Here is a 22,435-nt window from a genome sequence, read left to right on the forward strand (position 1 = left end):
AAGACCCTGATGCTGGGAAAGATTGAGGGCAAGAGGAGAAAGAGGCAACAGAGGATGAGAGGGTTGGATGTTGTCACTGTATGGACACGAGTTTGAGCAAACTCTGGAAATAGGGGAGGACAGGGAAACCTCGCATGCTGCAGCCCGCGGGGCCGCAGAGTTGGACATGACTTAGTGACTGGACAAATTGAAATTATAATCATGTGAAGATGTGCATCATCAATTGCTCGAAAAACAACAAAAACATGGAGGAAAAAAGTGCCTTTAGAATGTGGTGGCTTGTTTCATAATCTTAATCTCCATCTTTTAAATTTTCTGGAGTGCTCTTATTTCAAAGCTCCACTAGGTGATGCTATGAGAATATTGATGGGCAGAGCAAATTCCTTCATAACAAATGGGAAACTTTTATTTCTGGGGGTAATTTTTGACATTTTATTAATTTTTAAAAACTTGATATTTAAGGTAGCTCAGTCACTATGCAGCTCAAGTTACTTTAACTTCTAGGCTCACGGTCCAAAGCCCAAGAATCATGGAAACCCTGGAGGGGGCGTGGTTGGCCCTGAAGGCCCCACAAGATGGGGCTCTGATCTGGATAGCACATTAAACCTTCCCGTGTTGGGCCCCTTACAACACAAACCAGCATCACAATGTGTGATAAGAGTATATACAGTCCCTGCCAACTTTACCTCAACAAGGCTGGGAAAATTTAAAAATTTTCCCCCTGTTTTACCTTGTTATCCTTTGGAATACTGGTAAAACATGGTTAGTAGAGTCTATTATGTGTGATTCTAGGTGTATAAAAATATGTTATTGTGCTTAAAGATGTTCAGTTCAGTTCAGTTCAGTCGCTCAGTTGTGTCCGACTCTTTGCGACCCCATGAATTGCAGCATGCCAGGCCTCCCTGTCCATCACCATCTCTCGGAGTTCACTCAGACTCACGTCCATCGAGTCAGTGATGCCATCCAGCCATCTCATCCTTGGTCGTCCCCTTCTCCTCCTGCCCTCAATTCCTCCCAGCATCAGAGTCTTTTCCAATGACTCAACTCTTCACATGAGGTGGCCAAAGTACTGGAGTTTCAGCTTTAGCATCATTCCTTCCAAAGAAATCCCAGGGCTGATCTCCTTCAGAATGGACTGGTTGGATCTCCTTGCAGTCCAAGGGACTCTTAAGAGTCTTCTCCAACACCACAGTTCAAAAGCATCAATTCTTCGGTGCTCAGCCTTCTTCACAGTCCAACTCTCACATCCATACATGACCACAGGAAAAACCATAGCCTTGACTAGACGGACCTTAGTCAGCAAAGTAATGTCTCTGTTTTTGAAATATGCTATCTAGGTTGGTCATAACTTTTCTTCTAAGGCGTAAGCATCTTTTAATTTCATGGCTGCAGTCACCATCTGCAATGATTTTGGAGCCAAAAAAATAAAGTCTGACACTGTTTCCACTGTTTCCCCATCAATTTCCCATGAAGTGATGGGACCGGATGCCATGATCTTCATTTTCTGAATGTTGAGCTGTAAGCCAACTTTTTCACTCTCCTCTTTCACTTTCATCAAGAGGCTTTTTAGCTCCTCTTCACTTTCTGCCATAAGGGTGGTGTCATCTGCATATCTGAGGTTATTGATATTTCTCCCAGCAATCTTGATTCCAGCTTGTGTTTCTTCCAGTCCAGTGTTTCTCATGATGTACTCTGCATAGAAGTTAAATAAGCAGGGTGACAATATACAGCCTTGACGTACTCCTTTTCCTATTTGGAACCAGTCTGTTGTTTCATGTCCAGTTCTAACTGTTGCTTCCTGACCTGCATACAGATTTCTCGAGAGGCAGGTTAGGTGGTCTGGTATTCTCATCTCTTCCAGAATTTTCCACAGTTTAAAGATGTAAATTTATAAAAATCGCCAAACTGGAGATAGGAACTTGGTTTTCAGATCATTATAAGCATTGCCTATAAAAACTTCAAGTGACTGAAATGTATTTTTAATACTGGTTTCCATTCTTTGCTTGTAATGACTTTGATTAAATCTCTTTGGCACATATTTAAATAATCTGTTTTTTGGTTAAATATAAGTTTTATAATAGGAAACTTACTGAAACAGTTTATTATAGTGCTTTGGTCTGGAAAAAAATCATAAAAGGAATACAGTTGAAAAGCCTGTAGTGAATGTAAGTACTAAGCAAAATCTCACAACACCTATAAAACAGTCCCTTGACAGCCCAGGGACTGTGTTCACTGTAGCTGGATGCACTTGGGGAGCCCCAGCCTCCCAAGTGGAACCACAAGGATGGGTGGAAAGGCATGGAGGCCTTGTGTGTTTCTTCCTTTCAGGGCTTGTGCAGTGTCAGCTAGGGAAACCTCAAATCTCAGTGGACACACACTGAGGCCATATGAACAAGTCAGGATGGGTCAAATCAACAACCACCCACTCAGATCCTGAGCTGCTTTGGGGGCTCTGTGTAACTTTCTTCACCAGTGTAGGAGCGGGTCCCGGGGCCCCTCTGGGGGGTTGTCATCACACACTTGTCAGCTGTAGGCACCGCACTGTCAGCTCTGCAGCCATCGGAGCTCCTCATTCTCTTCGTGGCCCTGGGGCTGGGTCACTGGATCCTGCTCATGCAGGGAGAATCACGTGCAGCTGTAACAGATGTTCACTTTTCCACAGATCTGTTCACTCATCAATCCACGATGTAAACGTTTCTGACATATGGAGTGCATACGGATGTCCTGGAAGCTCATAGAATTTTTATTCTGGTTTGTGTAGCCGTGAACAGAGCACAAAAACGCAGAAATGGCAGTCAACTGCGGGCACGCTGACTCCGAGTCGGTGCCTCTGTGAGATTCTCATGTACATCACTGCTTGAGAAGCCCCGTCCTGAGCAGGACATGGCGCCTGCAGACCGCTGGTGCAAAGAAAGGGCAGCGTGTCCCTCTCGAAATGGCTGCTCACTACGTTTACCTCTAACTGAAGATGAAAAACCAAGGGGCCATTGAAGGCAGCTGTCGCAGGGAGAAGTCATATCATTTATAACTGATCAGAAAAACAAGGACCGTCATCGCTAACCATGTGGAGTCTGACTCAGGTTTGCCTGGGACCCACTGGCTCCTGGTTGCTGAAGGTGACTGGCCTTTGTCCATTTGCTGCCCCACAACTGAATCACAATCCAGACAGAGCTCGAAAAACTTCATAAATAACATGAACTATTAATGTAAATTTGAAATCTCAGGTGATAAATAACAATTTATTTTAATAGACTGAACTAGAAATATCAAGTCCATAGCATTCCCTTCAAATGTATGGCAAAGGGGTGCTTCCCGTTTTAGCACCAATAGCAATAATCCTTTTCCCACCATGAAACAACACACCTATAAAACACAACTGAAAAAGCAATCCAGTAAAATGTGCAAGTGAAGATACATAAATTTTTAAGAATCAAATACATAATTTCAAAGGAACTAAATCCTATTCGTTCCTAAGTATGCTTAAGTAAGGAGTTTTTTATGTGTTTCACTGATAGGCAATATAAAGGCAAGTCAGAATCTAATTCCCTCACACTGGACAAGGAACCATAAAATAAGCTGCTCCATATTAAGGACATAATTCTCTCCTCTGTGCGGATGATGTCAATCAACATTTTGGATGTGAATTCCCAAAGAGGCTTACCATCTCATTGTTGGCCCTTCCCATCTCACTCCAGGATCTTTGAAGTTGGTAGACGATTTCTCTATGTATTTGGGGGGAATTTGGCAAGAAAAGAAAGAAGGCTATTTTCTACACTTACAGATCTAAGATAGGAACAAATCATGTGATTTGACCACGTAGAAGGTGAGCTTCAGAGTCTCTGCTAGAAGCTGGGTTGTCTGCAGGGATTCAAAGCAGGGACACTGCCACAGAACAAGATCCTGTCCTGCCCTGTCCTCTCGTTACCTAGCTGTGTGTTTGTCCTTTTGTTTTCCTTTCTTTCTGTCTCTGAGGGAAAGGATCACATAATAATAAGTTTATCTACTTGGCACGGAGACACAAGAATCAAATTAAAATAAGAACTCTACTTGCTACACAATGACTTAGAGCACGTTTTATGTAGCAAGTGCTGGATCTGAAGATGTTGAGACTTCATATGACTTCAGTGTCCATGTGGTCATGACAAATAATATTCTGCATCTTCCAAAGGAAGGGAACCCCCCACCCCCCAAAACTCCCCTCATGTGGGAGCAGCACAAAACTTTCTAGAGGTGTGATGGTGAGTTTTATGCATCAGTTTGGCAACAGCATGAGTTCTGTCCATCAGATCATTTCTTCTTGGCAATGCCCTCATCAACTGCAAAGCTGTGAAATTATTACTCCTCTGATGGTAAAGATGCTTTTCTCAGCTGCTAATCTCATTTCTTCTTGAGCTTCATTAAGCCTTAAGCATCTGAGGATTTTGACCCGCGAGCTCCAGAATGCCACCCTGAAGACCTTGGGAAGCTGTATACTGGCCTTACCTGGAAGTGCAGTCTGAAAATCAACCTGACTACTGACCTTGGACTGACTACAGACCATCTACTTGGTAAGAATTTTCCTTTGTTTTACCTTGTGTTACCTACAGTATGTCATTATTTATATAAATTACTGAAAAAAGATTTGGTAGAAAAAAGTGACATATTGCCATTAATAACTGAACATCTTAAGAATAGAAAAAGTAGAAAGTAAAGGATGGCATTATGCATGCACGTGTGTGTTGTGCGCTTACCACCCAAAATTTGATATCATGCCCTTTCTCAATCTAAATTTGACATTTCAGGACATGCCAACTGAATTACACAGTTAGTCATTTTTGTTCAAAAAATGCAAAAAAAAAAAAAAAAAGTAATGATGACAACAGCAACTAGACAGGGAGAAGAGCAGACAACGCAGTTTCTATGTTCCCCAAAAGATTAGAAATGGATGGAGGGGTGTCAGCAGGTCCTGTTGAACCCAGACTCCCAGTCACGCAGCTGGGCGGCCCCAGGCTGTCCATCCCCGCACAAGTGGTTGCAAGTGACTGAAAGAGAAGCGAGACCCCGAGCCCCTAACCGCGCCTCACGCTGCCTGGTGGTGCCTCCCCCGATGTTCCATTTCACGTGCGGCACACAAGAAACGGTGGTCTAACAAAATGAAAACAGACTCTCCAGGCCAGGCCAGTGGCAGGAGGCAGGGGTCAAGAGACGGGAGCCAGGCGGTTGGCTGAATGTCTGTAACCTCGTGGTGGGAACCACCCTCAAGCAGCCCTTCCACCAGCAAATCTTTAGGAAGAGGTATTGAAAGATTCTGTGAGAAGGTAGGCAGAGCTAGAGAAGAAAGACTACAGTTCTGACATGGAGACTCCCTAACCAGAGTTCAGTTTACCTGAAGAGTGAGGTGCCCCAGCTAAAGACTTACCTGGCCCCACAAAGCTCCTAATGACATTGTTAAAGTCTCATTCTTTTTTAAAAATTTATTTTAATTGGAGGTTAATTACTTTACAATATTGTGGTGGTTTTTTCCATACATTGACATGAATCAGCCATGGGTGTACATGTGTCCCCATCCCTAACTCCCCTCCCCCCTCCCTCCCCATCTCATCTCTCAGGGTCATCCCAGTGCACGGCCCTGAGCACCCTGTCTCATGCATCAAACTTGGACTGGTGATCTATTTAACATATGATAATATACATGTTTCAATGCCATTCTCTCGAATCATCCCACCCTCACCTTCTCCCACAGAGTCCAAAAGTCTGTTCTTTACATCTGTGTCCCTTTTGCTGTCTTGCATATAGGGTTGTCATTACCATCTTTCTAAATTTCATATATATGCATTAGTATACTATATTGGTGTTTTACTTTCTGAATTACTTCACTCTGTATAATAGGCTCCAGTTTCATCCACTTCCTTAGAACTGATTCAAATGCATTCTTTTTAATAGCAGAGTAATATTTCATTGTGTATATGTAACAGCTTTCTTATCCATTCATCTGCCAATGGACATCTAGGTTGCTTCCATGTCCCAGCTATTGTAAACAGTGCTGAGATGAACATTGGGGTACACGTGTCTCTTTCAATTCTGGTTTGCTTGGTGTGTGTGCCCAGCAGTGGGATTGCTGGGTCATACGGCAGTTCAACATTCAGAAAACAAAGATCATGGCATCCAGTCCTATCACTTCATGGGAAATAGATGGGGAAACAGTGGAAACAGTGTCAGACTTTATTTTTTTGGGCTCCAAAATCACTGCAGATGGTGACTGCAGCCATGAAATTAAAAGATGCTTACTCCTTAGTAGAAAAGTTATGACCAACCTAGATAGCATATTCAAAAGCAGAGACATTACTTTGCCGACTAAGGTCCGTCTAGTCAAGGCTATGGTTTTTCCAGTAGTCATGTATGGATGTGAGAGTTGGACTGTGAAGAAGGCTGAGCACCAAAGAATTCATGCTTTTGAACTGTGTGTGGTGTTGGAGAAGACTCTTGAGAGTCCCTTGGACTGCAAGGAGATCCAACCAGTCCATTCTGAAGGAGATCAGCCCTGGGATTTCTTTGGAAGGAATGATGCTAAAGCTGAAACTCCAGTACTTTGGCCACCTCATGCGAAGAGTTGAGTCATTGGAAAAGACTCTGATGCTGGGAGGGATTGGGGGCAGGAGAAGGGGACGACCAAGGATGAGATGGCTGGATGGCATCACGGACTCGATGGACATGAGTCTGAGTGAACTCTGGGAGTTGGTGATGGACAGGGAGGCCTGGCGTGCTGCAATTCATGGGGTCGCAAAGAGTCGGACACAACTGAGCGACTGAACTGAACTGAACTGATGGCAGTTCTATTTGCAGTTTTTTAAGGAATCTCCACACTGTTCTCCATAGTGGCTGTACTAGTTTTCATTCCCACCAACAGTGTAAGAGGGTTCCCTGTTCTCCACTCCCTCTCCAACATTTATTGTTTGTAGACTTTTTGATAGCAGCCATTCTGACCTGTGTGAGATGGTACCTCATTGTGGTTTTGATTTGCATTTCTCTGATAATGAGTGATGCTGAGTACCTTTTCATGTGTTTGTTAGACATCTGTATATCTTCTTTGGAGGAAGTATCATTCTTTTTAAAAATTTATTTATTATTAATTGAAGGATAATCAATATTGTGTTGGTTTCTGCCATACATCGACATGAATCAGCCATAGGTATACATATGTCCCCTCCCTCTTGAATCTCCCTGCCACCTTGCACCCCCTCCCACCCCTCTAAGTCATCACAGGGTGCTGAGCTGAGCCCCCTGTGTCATACAGCAAGTTCCCACTGGCCGCCTATTTCACATATGGTAACATATACATTTCAATGCCACTCTGTCAAGTCGTCACACCCTCTCCTTCCCCATGTTCACAAGTCTGTCCTCTACATCTGCATCTCCATTTCTGCCCTCCAAATAGGCTCATCAGCACCGTATTTCTAGATTCCATTTATACGTGAATATATGATATGAAGTTTCATTCTTAAGCATAAACCAAGCACTGAGGGTAACCGGACACCTATAACACAAAAAAGGACGCTGAGTAACAGAAATACAGAACAACTAAAACCAGAACTCCAAGGAAATACAGCGACACCAAGAACTAGAGCTAACATCGTCAGAGGAAGGAGGGGAGGTGCTACACCTACAAGACAGGAGCCAACAGCAAGTAGATGAGCAGCCGGGGACCACGAGGACCCAGGAGACAACTGCAGGGCGGCCCCAACAGAAGCGTCACCAGGGGCCCTGGGAGGCAATGGAGAAGAGTAAAGAAAAAGAAGATATGGGGTATGTTTGAAGGCTATGGGAGTTGTGAGCAAAACAGAGTAGGGGTGAAATAAGATTAAAAACATATATTCATACTGGAGAGGAAAACATGTGCAGGAAAGCGTCATGAGTGTTCATTCCAAGCTTATGAGAGGCAAGGATTTGTCAAGTGCACAAAAAAGGAAACCTTCCTTTACGTGGCAAACCCTGGCTTACTCTTTCCTACCACTTTCTAGCCACAGGCTATCTGCTGCAGCAAACGCCAGTCCGGCTCAGAACAGCTGTTTCTCATGATAGCAGACACTGGCCTTGCAAAACAGAGGTCTCTGGTAGCTTGCAGGTGGAAATCAGGAAAAGTAACTAAAACACTGAGTGTATTCATGTGCAGATGTATTCATACGCTGAGCTTGAATTTCATTTCAAAGATTAGCTTATATATTAGAGGATTTTTTCCCCCAAAACTCAAGCTGTGTTATGCTTTTGGGTTTCAAAACTGATGATACTGATTGTGCATTCTGAATTTGGTTGCCAATTCTATGGATGATTGATATGGCCCTTTTGAAAGCATCTTAGCTCTGCAGCCCTAAGCAAAGTAGTCATTTGGTTGGAATAGGCAATTATGAAGTCACATGGGAAGGGCACATTCTAAAAGACAAGTTTAAATGATGATTTTCTGTGACTACTTTTTTGGGCATCTGATTTTATAATGGTCGAAGGCCTCAAAAATAATCTTTCCATTTCTTTGTCTCATTTGCTGCTCTCTTCGATAAATCTGTGATGCCCTCCTAATGCTATTGTAAAATAAAATTATAAGATGCTTTAAAGTAACTGAATTTTCCCAAACTTTCTTAATGAGCTAATAAAATAAGAACAACGGGTCCAGATATTCCTAATGTTTCTATGGAAAAGGTTACATCCTTCTCATTCAAGGTTAATGATAAGGCTGTGGGTCATTTAATAAGTGCTAAATTGGCCTGTGATGTTTTAAATCGTCCATAAATAATGACTAGACAAATGAAATGTAAGCCAAAAATTATTTATGATCAACCTTGGTGATCAATCTTGCAAACGTTTGTATAAATGACTCATCATATTATTCAAAGTCAGGGAAAGATTTAATCACACGATGACAGCATAAAATGACTAAAAGAAGTTAGAATTAAGTGTGAGGGAGAGAGAAACTGGATAAAGTTTGAACACATACTTCATTCACCAATAAATATAGTGATTGGTAAATATGATATGATTCCCATAGAATCATTTGCAAAAAACATTTATATACGTTATCTTTTGAAAAATTTTGTGTTACTATAAGATAGGCAGTAAAGATTGTATCCATTTTTTTCAGGTGGGCATCTCACACTCAGAAAGCTTATATATGCCGGTAAATAATGAAATTGCAATTCAACTCTTGGAAAAGACTCTGATGCTGGGAGGGATTGGGGGCAGGAGGAGAAGGGGATGACAGAGGATGAGATGGCTGGATGGCATCACTGACTCGATGGATGTGAGTCTGAGTGAACTCCGGGAGTTGGTGATGGACAGGGAGCCTTGGTGTGCTGCAATTCATGGGGTCACAAAGAGTCGGACAGGACTGAGCGACTGAACTGAACTGAACTGAACTGAATTCAACTCTAGACCTCATGCCTCCAAAACCAGTTGGTCCAGTGTTACGTTCTGTGGTCTCTCACCTCACACAGACACATGGCCTGAATATTCATACATAGTTATTAGGAATTTTTTTCCGTGTACAGTATTTTATGATTCCATTTATGCAAAATACCCAGTATAGGCAAATTTATAGAAACAAGCTAGATTAGAGGCTAGAGGGAGGGAAAAATGGGTATGACTGCTGAATGGTGATTGAATTTCCATTTTTTGTGTGGTTGTTTTGTTTCTTTTTAAATTTTTTAAAAAAATTATTTAATTTTCAATTAAAGGATAATTGCTTTACAGAGTTCTGTTGTTTTCTGTCAAACCTCAACATGAATCAGCCATAGGTAAACATATGTTCCCTCCCTCTTGAACCTCCCTCCCATCTCCTTCCCCATCCCACCCCTCTAGGTTGGTACAGATACCCTGTTTGAGTTCCCTGAGACATACAGCAAATTCCCGTTGGCTATCTATTTTACATAAGGTAAGTTTCCATCTACTCTCTCCATACATCTCACCCTCTCCTACCCTCTGCCTGTGTCCATGAGTCTGTTCTCTATGTCTGTCTCTCCATTATTCCCTGCAGATAAATTCTCCATACCACCTTTCTAGATTCCACATATATGCATTAGTATACAATATTTATCTTTCTCTTTGTGACTTACTGTCCAGTTTTCCCAGTACCACTGATTGAAGAGGTTATCTTTACCCCATTGTATATTCTTGCTTCCTTCATCACAAATAAAGTACCCATAGGTGCATGGGTTTATTTCTGGGCTTTCTATCTCATTCCATTGGCCTATATTTCTGTTTTTGTGCCAGTACCATACTATTTTGATGACTGTAGCTTTGTAGCAAAATCTGAAGTCAGGAAGGTTGATTCTTCCAGCTCCCTTCTTTCTCAAGACAGATTTGGCTATTCACGAACTTTTGTGTTTCCATATGAATTGTGAAATTTTTTGTTCTAGTTCTGAACTTTGTTCTAGTTTTACATTGAATCTGTAGATTGCATTTGGTAGTACAGTCATTTTTACAATATTGATTCTTCCTACCCAGGAACATGGGATATCACTCCATCTGTATATGTTGTCTTTGATTTCTTTTATCAGTGTCTTATAATTTTCTTTTTTAAAAATTTATTTATTTTAATTGGAGGTTAATTACTTTACAATATTGCATTGGTTTGCCATACATCAACATGAATCTGTGTCTCCTCAGCTATGTTTATTCCTAGATATTTTATTCTTTTTTTTGCAATGGTGAATTGGATTGATTCCTTAATTTCTTTTTCTGATTTTTCACTGTTAGTGTATAGGAATGTACATGATTTCTGTGTATTGATTTTGTATTCTGCAACTTTGCTAAATTCACTGATTTGCTCTAGTAATTTTCTGATACTATCTTTAGAGTTTTCTATGTATAGTATTGTGTCATCTGCAAACAGTGAGAGCTTTACTTCTTTTCCAATCTGGATTCCTTTTATTTCTTTTTCTTCTCTGACTGCTGTAGCTAGGACTTCCAAAACTATGTTAAATAACAGTGGTGAGAGTGGACACTCTTGTCTTGTTCCTGATCTTAGGGGGAATGCTTTCAGTTTTTCACCACTGAGAATAATGTTTACTATGGGCTTATCATATATGGCCTTTACTCTGTTGAGGTAGGTTCCTTCAATGCCCACTTTTTGAAGAATTTTAATCATAAATGAGTACTGAATTTTATCAAAGGCTTTTTGTGCATCTACTGAGATTATCATATGGTTTTTACCTTTCAATTTATTAATATGGTGTATCACATTGATCGATTTGCATATATTTGCATATATCTTGCATCCCTGGAATAAAACCAACTTGATCATGGTGTATGAGCTTTTTAATGTGTTGTTGAATTCCGTGTGCTGGAATTTTGTTGAGGATTTTTGCATCTATTCTTAACAGTGATATTGGCCTCTAGTTTTCTTTTTTTGTGTTGTCTTTGGTTTTGGTTATCAGGGTGATGGTGGCCTCATAGAATGAGTTTGGAAGTATTCCTTCCTCTGAAATTTTTTGAAACAGTTTTAGAAGGACAGGTATTAGCTCTTCTCTAAATGTTTGATTGAATTCACCTGTAAAGCCATCTGTCTTGGGCTTATGGTTTTTGAGAATTTTTTTCACAGTTTCGATTTCAGTGCTTATAATTGGGTTGTTCATAATTGCTATTTCTCCCTGGTTCAGTCTTGGAAGATTGAACTTTTCTATGAATCTGTCCATTTCTTCCAGGTTATCCATTTTATTGTCATATATAGTTGTTCATAATAGTCTCTTATAATCCTTTGTATTTCTGCACTGTCTGTTGTAACCTCTCCTGTTTTTTAAACCTCTCATTTTTCATTTCTAATTTTGTTGATTTGAAATTTTCTATTTTTGATGAGTTTGGCTAAAGTTTTGTCAATTTTTTTATCTTCTTAAAGAGCCAGTTTTTAGCTTTATTAATCTTTACAATTGTTTCTTTCATTTATTTTTCATTATTTCTATTCTGGTCTTTATGATTTCTTTCCTTCTGCTATTTTTTTCTCTTGGTTCTTCTTTTTCCAGTTGTTTTTGGTGTAAAGTTATGTTGTCTCTTTGATGTTGCTCTTGTTTCCTAAGGTAGGATTGTTGCTATAAACTTCACCAATACAATATTGTAAAGTAATTAACCTCCAATTAAAATAAATAAATTTATATTAAAAAAAACTTCCCTCTTAGGACTGTGTTTGCTGCATCCCATAGGTTTTGGGTTGTTGTGTTTTCACTGTCATTTGTTTCTAAGAATTTTTTGATTTCCCTTTTTATTTCTTCAGTAACTTGTTCATTATTTAGAAACGTACTGTTTAATCTCCACGTGTTTGTGTTTTTTAGCTTTTTTTAAAAATTGTAACTGATATCTAGTCTCATAGCATTGTGGTCAGAAAAGATGCTTGATACAATTTCAATTTTCTTAAATTTAATGAGGTTTAATATGTGACCCAAGACGTGGTCTACCTTGGAGAATGTTCCATGTGCACTTTAGAAGAAGGTGTATCTTCTTCAGGATGGAACGTCCTGAAGATATCAATGAGATCCATCTCATCTAATGTATCATTTAAGACTTGTGTTTCCTTATTAGTTTTCTGTTTTGATGATCTGTCCTTCAGTGTAAGAGGGGTGTTAAAGTCTCCTACCATTACTTTATTAATGTCAATGTCTCCTTTTATGTCTGTTAGTGTTTGTCTTATGTCTTGAGGTGCTTCTATGTTGGGTGACTAGATATTTACAATTGTTATGTCTTCCTCCTGGATTGATCCCTTGATCATTATGTAGTGTCCTTCATTATCTCTTGTAATCTTCTTTATTTTAAGGTCTATTTTGTCTAACATGACAATTGCTACTCCAACTTTCTTTTGATTTCTGTTTGCATGGAATATATCTTTCCATCCTCTCATTTTCCATCTATATGTGTCTTTAGTGGGTTTCTGAAGTGGATTTCTTGTAGACAGCATATATATGGGTCTTGTTTTTGTATCCATTCAGCTAGTCTGTGTCTTTTGGTTGGAGCCTTCAATCCATTTACATTTAAAGCAATTATTGATATATATGTTCCTATAGCCATTTTCTTAATTATTTGGGGTTTGTTTTTGCAGATCTTTTCTTCTCTTCTATTTCCTGATTACATAAGTCCCTTTAACTTTTGATGTACAGCTGGTTTGGTGGTACTGAAGTCTCTTAACTTTTGCTTGTCCGAAAGCCTTTTGATTTCTCAATCAGTTTTTTTTTTTTTAAAGATAACATTGATTAAAAAAATAATTAACCATTTTATTTTTATTATGTTATTTTATTTTATTTTACTTTACAATACTGTATTAGTTTTGCCATACATTAACATGAATCCACCACGGATATACACGTGTTCTCAATCCTGAACCCCCTCCCACCTCCCTCCCCATACCATCTCTCTGGGTCATACCAGTGCACCAGCCCCAAGCATCCTGTATCCTGCATTGAACCTAGACTGGCGATTCATTACTTACATGATAGTATATATGTTTCAATGCCATTCTCCCAAATCATCCCACACTCTCCATCTTCCACAGAGTCCAAAAGACTGTTCTATACATCTGTGTCTCTTTTGCTGTCTCACATACAGGGTAATTGTTACAATCTTTCTAAATTCCATATATATGCGTTAGTATACTGTATTGCTGTTTTTCTTTCTGGCTTACTTTACTCTGTATAATTGGCTCCAGTTTCATCCACCTCATTAGAACTGATTCAAATGTATTCTTTTTAATGGCTGAGTAATGCTCCATTGTGTATATGTACCACAGCTTTCTTATCCATTCATCTGCTGATGGACATCTAGGTTGCTTCCATGTCCTGGCTATTATAAACAGTGCTGCGATGAACATGGGGTACCCATGTCTCTTTCAATTCTGGTTTCCTCAGTGTGTATGCCCAGCAGTGGGATTGCTGGGTCATAAGGCAGTTCTATTTCCAGTTTTTTAAGGAATCTCCACACTGTTCTCCATAGTGGCTGTACTAGTCTGCATTCCCACCAACAGTGTAAGAGGGTTGCCCTTTCTCCACACCCTCTCCAGCATTTATTGCTTATAGACTTTTGGATTGCATCCATTCTGACTGGTGTGAAATGGTACCTCATTGTGGTTTTGATTTGCATTTGTCTGATAATGTGTGATGTTGAGCATCTTTTCATGTGTTTGTTAGCCATCTGTATGTCTGCTTTGGAGAAATGTCTATTTAGTTTTTTGGCCTATTTTTTGATTGGGTCATTTATTTTTCTAGAATTAAGCTGCAGGAGTTGCTTGTATATTTTTGAGATTAGTTGTTTGTCAGTTGCTTCATTTGCTATTATTTTCTCCCATTCAGAAGGCTGTCTTTTCACCTTGCTTATAGTTTCCTTTGTTGTGCAGAAGCTTTTACTTTTAATTAGGTCCCATTTGTTTATTTTTGTTTTTATTTCCAGTATTCTGGGAGGTGAGTCATAGAGGATCCTGTGATTTATGTCAGAGAGTGTTTTGCCTATATTCTCCTCTAGGAGTTTTATAGTTTCTGGTCTTACATTCAGATCTTTAATCCATTTTGAGTTTATTTTTGTGCATGGTGTTAGAAAGTGTTCTAGTTTCATTCTTTTACAAGTGGTTGAACAGTTTTCCCAGCACCACTTGTTAAAGAGATTATCTTTTCTCCATTGTATATTCTTGCTTCCTTTGTCGACGATAAGGTGTTCATAGGTGTGTGGATTTATCTCTGGGCTTTCTATTTTGTTCCATTGATCTATATTTCTGTCTTTGTGCCAGTACCATACTGTCTTGATGACTGTGGCTTTGTAGTAGAGCCTGAAGTCAGGCAGGTTGATTCCTCCAGTTCCATTCTTCTTTCTCAAGATTGCTTTGGCTATTCAAGGTTTTTTGTATTTCCACACAAATTGTGAAATTATTTATTCTAGCTCTGTGAAAAATACTGCTGGTAGCTTGATAGGGATTGCATTGAATCTGTAGATTGCTTTGGGTAGTATACTCATTTTCACTATATTGATTCTTCCAATCCATGAACATGGTATATTTCTCCATCTATTAGTGTCCTCTTTGATTTTTTTTCACCAGTGTTTTATAGTTTTCTATATATAGGTCTTTAGTTTCTTTAGGTAGATATATTCCTAAGTATTTTATTCTTTTCATTGCAATGGTGAACGGAATTGTTTCTTTAATTTGTTTTTCTATTTTCTCATTGTTAGTGTATAGGAATGCAAGAGATTTCTGTGTGTTGATTTTATATCCTGCAACTTTACTATATTCATTGATTAGGTCTAGTAATTTTCTGGTGGAGTCTTTCTCTATCAGTTTTGAATGAGATCCTTGCCAGGTAGAGTAATCATCATTGTAGATTTTCCCCTTTCAGCACTTTAAATATATCCTGTAATTCCCTTCTGGCCTGCAGAGTTTCTGCTGAAAGATCAACAGTTAAACTGTATGGGGTTTCTCTTGTATGTTACTTGTTGCTTCTCCCTTGCTGCTTTTAATATTCTTTCTTTGTGGTTAATCTTTGGTAGTTTGATTAGTATGTATCTTGATGTGTTTCTCTGTTGGCTTATCTTGTATGGGATTCTTTGCACCTCTTGGACTTCATTGACTATTTCTTTTTCCATGTTGGGGAAGTTTCCAACTATCAGTTCAGTTCAGTCGCTCAGTCATGTCCTACTCTTTGCAACCCCGTGAACCACAGCCTCCCAGGTCTCCCTGTCCATCACCAACTCCCGGAGCTTACTCAAACTCACGTCCGTCGAGTCGGTGATGCCATCCAACCATCTCATCCTCTGTCATCAACTTCTCCTCCAGCCCTCAATCTTTCCCAACTTCAGGGTCTTTTCAAATGAGTAGGCTCTTGCATCAGGTGGCCAAAATATTGGAGTTTCAGCTTCAAAATCAGTCCTACCAATGAACAACCAGGACTGGTCTCCTTTAGGATGGACTGGTTAGATCTCCTTGCAGTCCAAAGGACTCCCAAGAGTCTTCTCCAAAACCACAGTCCAAAAGCATCAATTCTTTGGCACTCAGCTTTCTTTATAGTCCAACTCTCACATCCACGCATGACAACTGGAAAAACCATAGCCTAGACTAGATGGACCTTTTGGGCAAAGTAATGTCTCTGTTTTTTAATATGCTGTCTAGGTTGGGCATAACTTTCCTTCCAAGGAGTAAGTGTCTTTTAATTTCATGGCTGCAGTCACCATCTGCAGTGATTTTGGAGCCCCCCAAAATAAAGTCAGCCACTGTTTCCACTGTTTCCCCATCTATTTGCCATGAAATGATGGGACCGGATGCCATGATCTTTGTTTTCTGAATGTTGAGCTTTAAGCCAACTTTTTCACTCTCCTCTTTCACTTTCATCAAGAGGCTTTTTAGTTCCTTTTCACTTTCTGCCATAAGGGTGGTGTCATCTGCATATCTGAGGTTATTGATATTTCTCCTGGTAATCTTGATTCCAGCTTGTGCTTCCTCCAGCCCAGCATTTCTCATGATGTACTCTGCATATAAGTTAAATAAGCAGGGTGACAATATACAGCCTTGACATATTCCTTTTCCTGTTTGGAAGCAGTATGTTGTTTCATGTCCAGTCCTAACTGTTGCTTCCTGATCTGCATATAGGTTTCTCAAGAGGCAGGTCAGATGGTCTGGTATGCCCATCTCTTTCAGAAATTTCCACAGTTTATTGTGATCCACAGAGTTAAAGGCTTTGGCATACTCAATAAAGCAGAAATAGATGTTTTTCTGGAACTCTCTTGCTTTTTTGATGATCCAGTGGATGTTGGCCATTTGATTTCTGGTTCCTCTGCCTTTTCTAAAACCAACTTGAACATCTGGAAGTTCACCTCTTCAAAAATTTTCTCATGTCCATTCTTTTTCTCTTCTTCTTCTGGGACCCCTATAATTTGAATGTTGGTGCATTTAATATTGTCCCAGAGGTGTCTGAGACTATCTTCAGTTCTTTTCATTCTTTTTACTTTATTATGCTCTTCAGAAGTTATTTCCACCATCTTGTCTTCCAGCTCACTGATCTGTTCTTCTGCTTCAGACATTCTGCTATTGATTCCTTCTGGAGCATTTAAAATTTCAGTAGTTGTGTTTGTTTGTCTCTGTATGTTTATTCTTTAATTCTTCTACATCTTTGTTAATCAATTCTTGCATTTTCCTCATTCTACTTTCAAGGTTTTTGATCATCTTCATTATCATTATTCTGAATACTTTTTAAGGCAGTTTGCCTATTTCCTTTTTATTTATTTGGACGTGTGTGTTTTTAGTTTGTTCCTTCATTTGTGCAGTATTTCTGTGCATTTTCTTTTCTTTTCTTTTTTTTAAACTTATCGTGTTTGAGGTCTCCCTTTCCCTGGCTACAAGGTTGAATTCTTTTTTCCTTTTGGTTTCTGCCCTTCTAAGATTGGTGCAGTGGTTTGTGTAAGCTTCCTGTAGGGTGAGATTTGTGCTGAGTTTTTTTTCTTCCTGTGATGGGCAGGGCTGAGTGAGGTGGTAATCCTCTCTGCCAATGATTGGGTTTGTATTTTTGTCTTGTTTGCTGTTTGGATGAGGTGGCCAGCACAGGGTACTATTGGCAGTTGGGTGATGCAGGGTCTTGTATTCAAGTGGTTTCCTTTGTGGGAGTTTTATTTGATACTCTCTATGTTTAGGAGTTCTCTGGTAGTTTGTATCTTGGAGTCAGTACTCCCACTCCAAAGGCCAGAAATGGAGATTCCACAGGTGGTTTGTTATGGCATTAAATGGGATTAAAATTGATACCCAAAAATGAGAAATAAAGATAAACCCAGACAAATGGCTGTTACAAAATCAGCCAAATAATAATTAAATAATGGAATATACACACATATATATACACCCATAAGCAAAATCAAAACAGTCAACAAAAATAAAGTACATTAGATTGACCCAGTGCACAAAGGAAACCAAAAATGATCCACCAGTTAAGAACAAAACTAACTAAAGCACAAACTGGAAAACAAAAGTAAGGTGCCAACTGGGGAAGAAAGCAATGAAAACAAAACTAAAAAATATGGTGAGAAAAATAAAGAAAAGAAAGAAAAGAAATGCAAAGTTAAATAGAGGTAGATAAAGAAGACTTATATATATGAACATTTAAGCAAGGGGAAAAACAGTAGAAAAGCAAGCAAAGTAAAAAATGTAGAAAAAGTAACGATAGGTTTAAAAAGTTAAAAATTAGAGAAAAAAAGAAGGAAAAAGAAACAGGAAACTCCACAGAACTGCAAAAGGCCAACATACAGGCATAGGTTTTTAACAGCAATAAAAAGTGTGATTGGAAAAAAAAACCAAAAAACCCTCAAAAGCTTAATTAGATTTCACAGCACTAATAAAATTGACAACTACAACAGAGAAGGAACAAAAATAGAAAAAAAAAATCCAAAGGAACTACAGAACAAGTCAGAACTTAGGAATAATAAATGTTTTTCTTGAGTCACTCCTGTCAGAGTCATTTCTCTTGCTGGGAGTCACAGTCCACCTCACCTCCCTAGGATGCCCTCCAACACTGTTCTGGTCTCTGGACCTGCTTTAGGGGCAGCTCAGACTCTAATCTGGTCCTGCTCCTGTGTGTTCTTGCCTCCAGTGTCCACAGCTATCAGAACTGGTGCATATTCTTTTGTGGGAGCTCTCAATGTCCTTTTATACACTCCATAGACACAGAATCTGCCTAGTTGGTCATGTGGATTTAATCTGTGGCTTGTATAGCTGGTGGGAAGGTTTTGGGTCTTCTTCCTTAGCCACACTGGCCCTGGGTTTCAATTGCGGTTTTATTTCCACTTCTGCATGTGGGGCATCCACTGGGGTTTGCTCCTGAGGCTGCTTTGGAGGACTTGGGTTTGCACCTGCAAGGGCCAGGTGTGGAGGTGGGGCAGCTGCTTGGGGGGGAGCTCTGGCAGTACCAGGTACTCAGGGGAGTTGGCGGCTAGGGCATCAGGAAATGTAGTGCCCTAGAAGGGTACGGCAACCAGTATGGGCCAATATGCTCCAGTGTTCTTGCCTGGAGAACTGCCTTCCCTGACAGAGGAGCCTGGCAGGCCACAGTCCACAGGGTCGCAAACAGTTGGACACAGCAGAGGCAACCCTATGTGCACAGACGCAAGACTCTTTTCCCCGTGGCAGCTCCACCCCAGTGAGGGTTCAGCGTGAAGGAGACACAGCTGCTTGCGTCATGGGGATCCTGATGGTATCAGGGGTGCAGGGACATGGACTGCCTCTGCCACAGAAGTTATGGCCCTCTCAGAGTCTTTTTTTTCAGCCTCTGGTAGCTGGTGATCAGAAAGCCTGTTTGGCCAGTCTTTTCCATAGCTCTGCCCATTCAGGCACTTAGAGGGCTCCCTTGCCTGGAGTCCTTCTCTGTTGTTCTGCTTGTCAGGCACATAGAGGGGCTTCGCTGGCTGGGGTCCTACTCTGTAGATCAGTGCGTCAGGCACTTAAAGGGGCACCTGGGTGGAGTCCTGCTCTGTAGTTCAGTGCATCAGGCATTTGATGGGCCAGCCTCTCTATTGTTCAGCTGATGCTGTCATGTCTGGGGAGAGAGGCTATGGTGCTGGCTCCACCCGCTTCGTGTGACTCAGCAGTATTGCCTTGTTTCTGTGGCTGCCTGCCTTTCCTCCACCAGCATTTCCCACCACAGTCTCCTCCCTCACCCCTCCTTGATCCATCTCTCTGCAGTCAACAGCAGCCCTCGCCCTGGGATCACTCTACACTCCCTAAACTCCAGCTCCCAGGTGCTGCACCTTCCAGGGGACCAGCATTCCTGTCTGAGGTATGTATGGCTGTGGCAAGGACTGTCTGATTCTCATCCCATCGAGGCTTCCCCAGATCAGCTGTTTCACTTAAATGTTTCTCCTCTGACCCAGACAATTGCCCTAATGTGGGGATTGGACCCCTGCTTCAGTTCCCCCATCTGCCAAGGGCAGGTCCAGGCCTACTAACACTCCTGTTTTTCCCCCTAGTTCCTTCATCCTACCGAGTTTTGCATGGTTCTATATATTCTTTTCTGGTGGTCAGGTACTCCTGTCAGTTGGTGTTCTGCAAGCACTTCTGTGTCTAAAGATGTATTCCTGATGTATCCGTGGAGAGACATGTACTCCGTGTTCATGTACTCCTGCACCATCTTGATCCTCCATTAGGAATATTTTATGGCTCAGTGAGTGTACATATGCATATGAAATGTGATATTTTCTTTGGGGGGAGTTTTATCATCAGTAGTACACAACATGCCTATATTTCAATTTTAAATTCAAATTTCATTTAAAATAATTCACTATCAATTTAATAAGAAAATAGCATGATTATCATAACATTGGTACATTTTGTCTTATGCATTTTTTTTACTATTTTACTATTTTATTTTTTTAAATATAAATTTATTTATTTTTCTGAAAATAAAACAAAACAGAAAAGGCAGTCATGAGGGAGATGATCGACAAATAAGCCCCAAGCACACAGGCTGCAGAGGCAGTGGTTATTACGGAGACAGGATGCAGCCTGCAGCAGGAGAACAGGAGTTTCGGGTGATGGAGCTGGAGGGTGGGAGTGGTTTGAGGAGATCAGGGACAGTGGTGGAAGTGCCTGGAAAGTCCCCAGGCAGCATCGAGTGGTCCTGACCACCACCTCCAGGGGCAGGAGGATGATGGAGTCTCTCAGAGGATACTGTCAGGACTCTGCGGCAGGCAGGCAGCCACGGAAGCAAGGCAATATTGCAGAGTCACACGTAGTGGGTGGAGCCAGCACCATAGCCTCTCTCCCCAGACATGACAGCATCATGAGAGACTCTCAGGAGAGTCTCAGGACTTTCTCAGAGGATGGAGATGGATGAGCAGGAAATGTCGTGTGCATGCACATGTGTGCGTGTGTGTGTATGTGCATGTGTGCCTGTGTGCATGCATGCGTGTGTATGTGCGTGTGTGCATGTGTTCATGTGTGTGGGCACGTGTGTATGTGTGTGCACATGTGTGTCCATCTGTCCATGTGTGTGTGTGTGCACGTGCATGTGCCTGAGAAGCAGATCTGCTTGTGTACAGTTTTAAATCAGCATTAGAAACACCCTATCTTACAGGATCGAGGACTGCCAGGACCGTCACCCATGAAACAGCTGAAGTAACACTGAGCGCACATCGAGCGTGATGGCCAGCTCAGCAGCTCAGTATTTATTCTCTTCTTAAAAAAAATCACCTCCTCCTCCTCCAGCCAGTTCTTAACTGCTGATGTTTTCCAAGTATCATCATCCATGGTCTCCATACACATTTATTTTTTATTTGTTTTAAAAAATTTATTTATTTTAATTGGAGGCTAATTACTTTACAATATTGTATTGGTTTTGCCATACATCAACATAAATGTTCAACTGATTTTTATAGTAGTTTGAAGTTTATGTAAAATATTGAGGAGAGAGTAACAGAGTTCCCATGTACCACCCCCATCTCCCCTCACAGTCACCTCTCCTGTGAACATCTTGCATGATGGTGTTGCATTTGTTATGATTTATTGGTCACGACTGATTCAGTATTAACTACACTGGGTTCACTCTTGTGTTATACATCCTATGCTGCTGCTGCTGCTCAGTCGCTTCAGTCGTGTCCGACTCTGTGCGACCCCATAGAACGCAGCCCACCAGGCTTCCCCGTCCCTGGGATTCTCCAGGCACGAACACTGGAGTGGGTTGCCATTTCCTTCTCCAATGCATGAAAGTGAAAAGTGAAAGAGAAGTCACTCAGTTGTGTCCGACTCTAGCGACCCCATGGACTGCAGCCTACATCCTATGGGTCTGGACAAACGTATTTAATATAACAACAGGACACGCATCTACCATTACTGCAGCACACAGATGGTTTCACAGCCCTGAGAACCCCGGGGACTCCTCCTCACCTCACCTGCCTTCTCACTGAGGGGACCCCCGGCAACCACTTATCTCTACGCTGTGTCTACAGTTTTGGTTTTTCCAGAAGGTTGTATGGCTGGGATCACATAGTATTTAGTTTTTGTACACTAGGCAGGATGTACTGAAGCTTCTCTGGGTCTTCTCACTTGACAGCTCTTCTACTTTAGCCCACTGTATGAATGGACCATGTTTTGTTTATCTATTCACTTACTAAAGGACAAGTGGGTTACTTCCAAGTTTGGGCAATTACGAATAAAGCTCTGTAAACACCCTTGTGCAGGTTTTTGTGTGCACATAAGTTCTCAGCTTCTTTGGGTAAATACCAAAGAGCATGACTGCTGAATGGTCTGGCCAGAGTACACTTAGTTTTGTAAGAAACCCCCACGCAGATGTGCACAGTGATGGGAGCACTCTCTGTCTGCACCAGCAAGGAACGTGTGCTCCCGCTGCTCCACCTCCTTGTCCGCATTCACTGCCGTTGGCCTGGGCGCCAGCCGTCCTGACAGGTGTGCTGTTTAAATCACACACCGTGTTTTACTCCCCCAGTGTCACCAGCCTACACACCGACAACGTCT

This window comes from Budorcas taxicolor, chromosome 24, assembly GCF_023091745.1.
Source record: "Budorcas taxicolor isolate Tak-1 chromosome 24, Takin1.1, whole genome shotgun sequence".
Taxonomy (NCBI): domain Eukaryota; kingdom Metazoa; phylum Chordata; class Mammalia; order Artiodactyla; family Bovidae; genus Budorcas; species Budorcas taxicolor.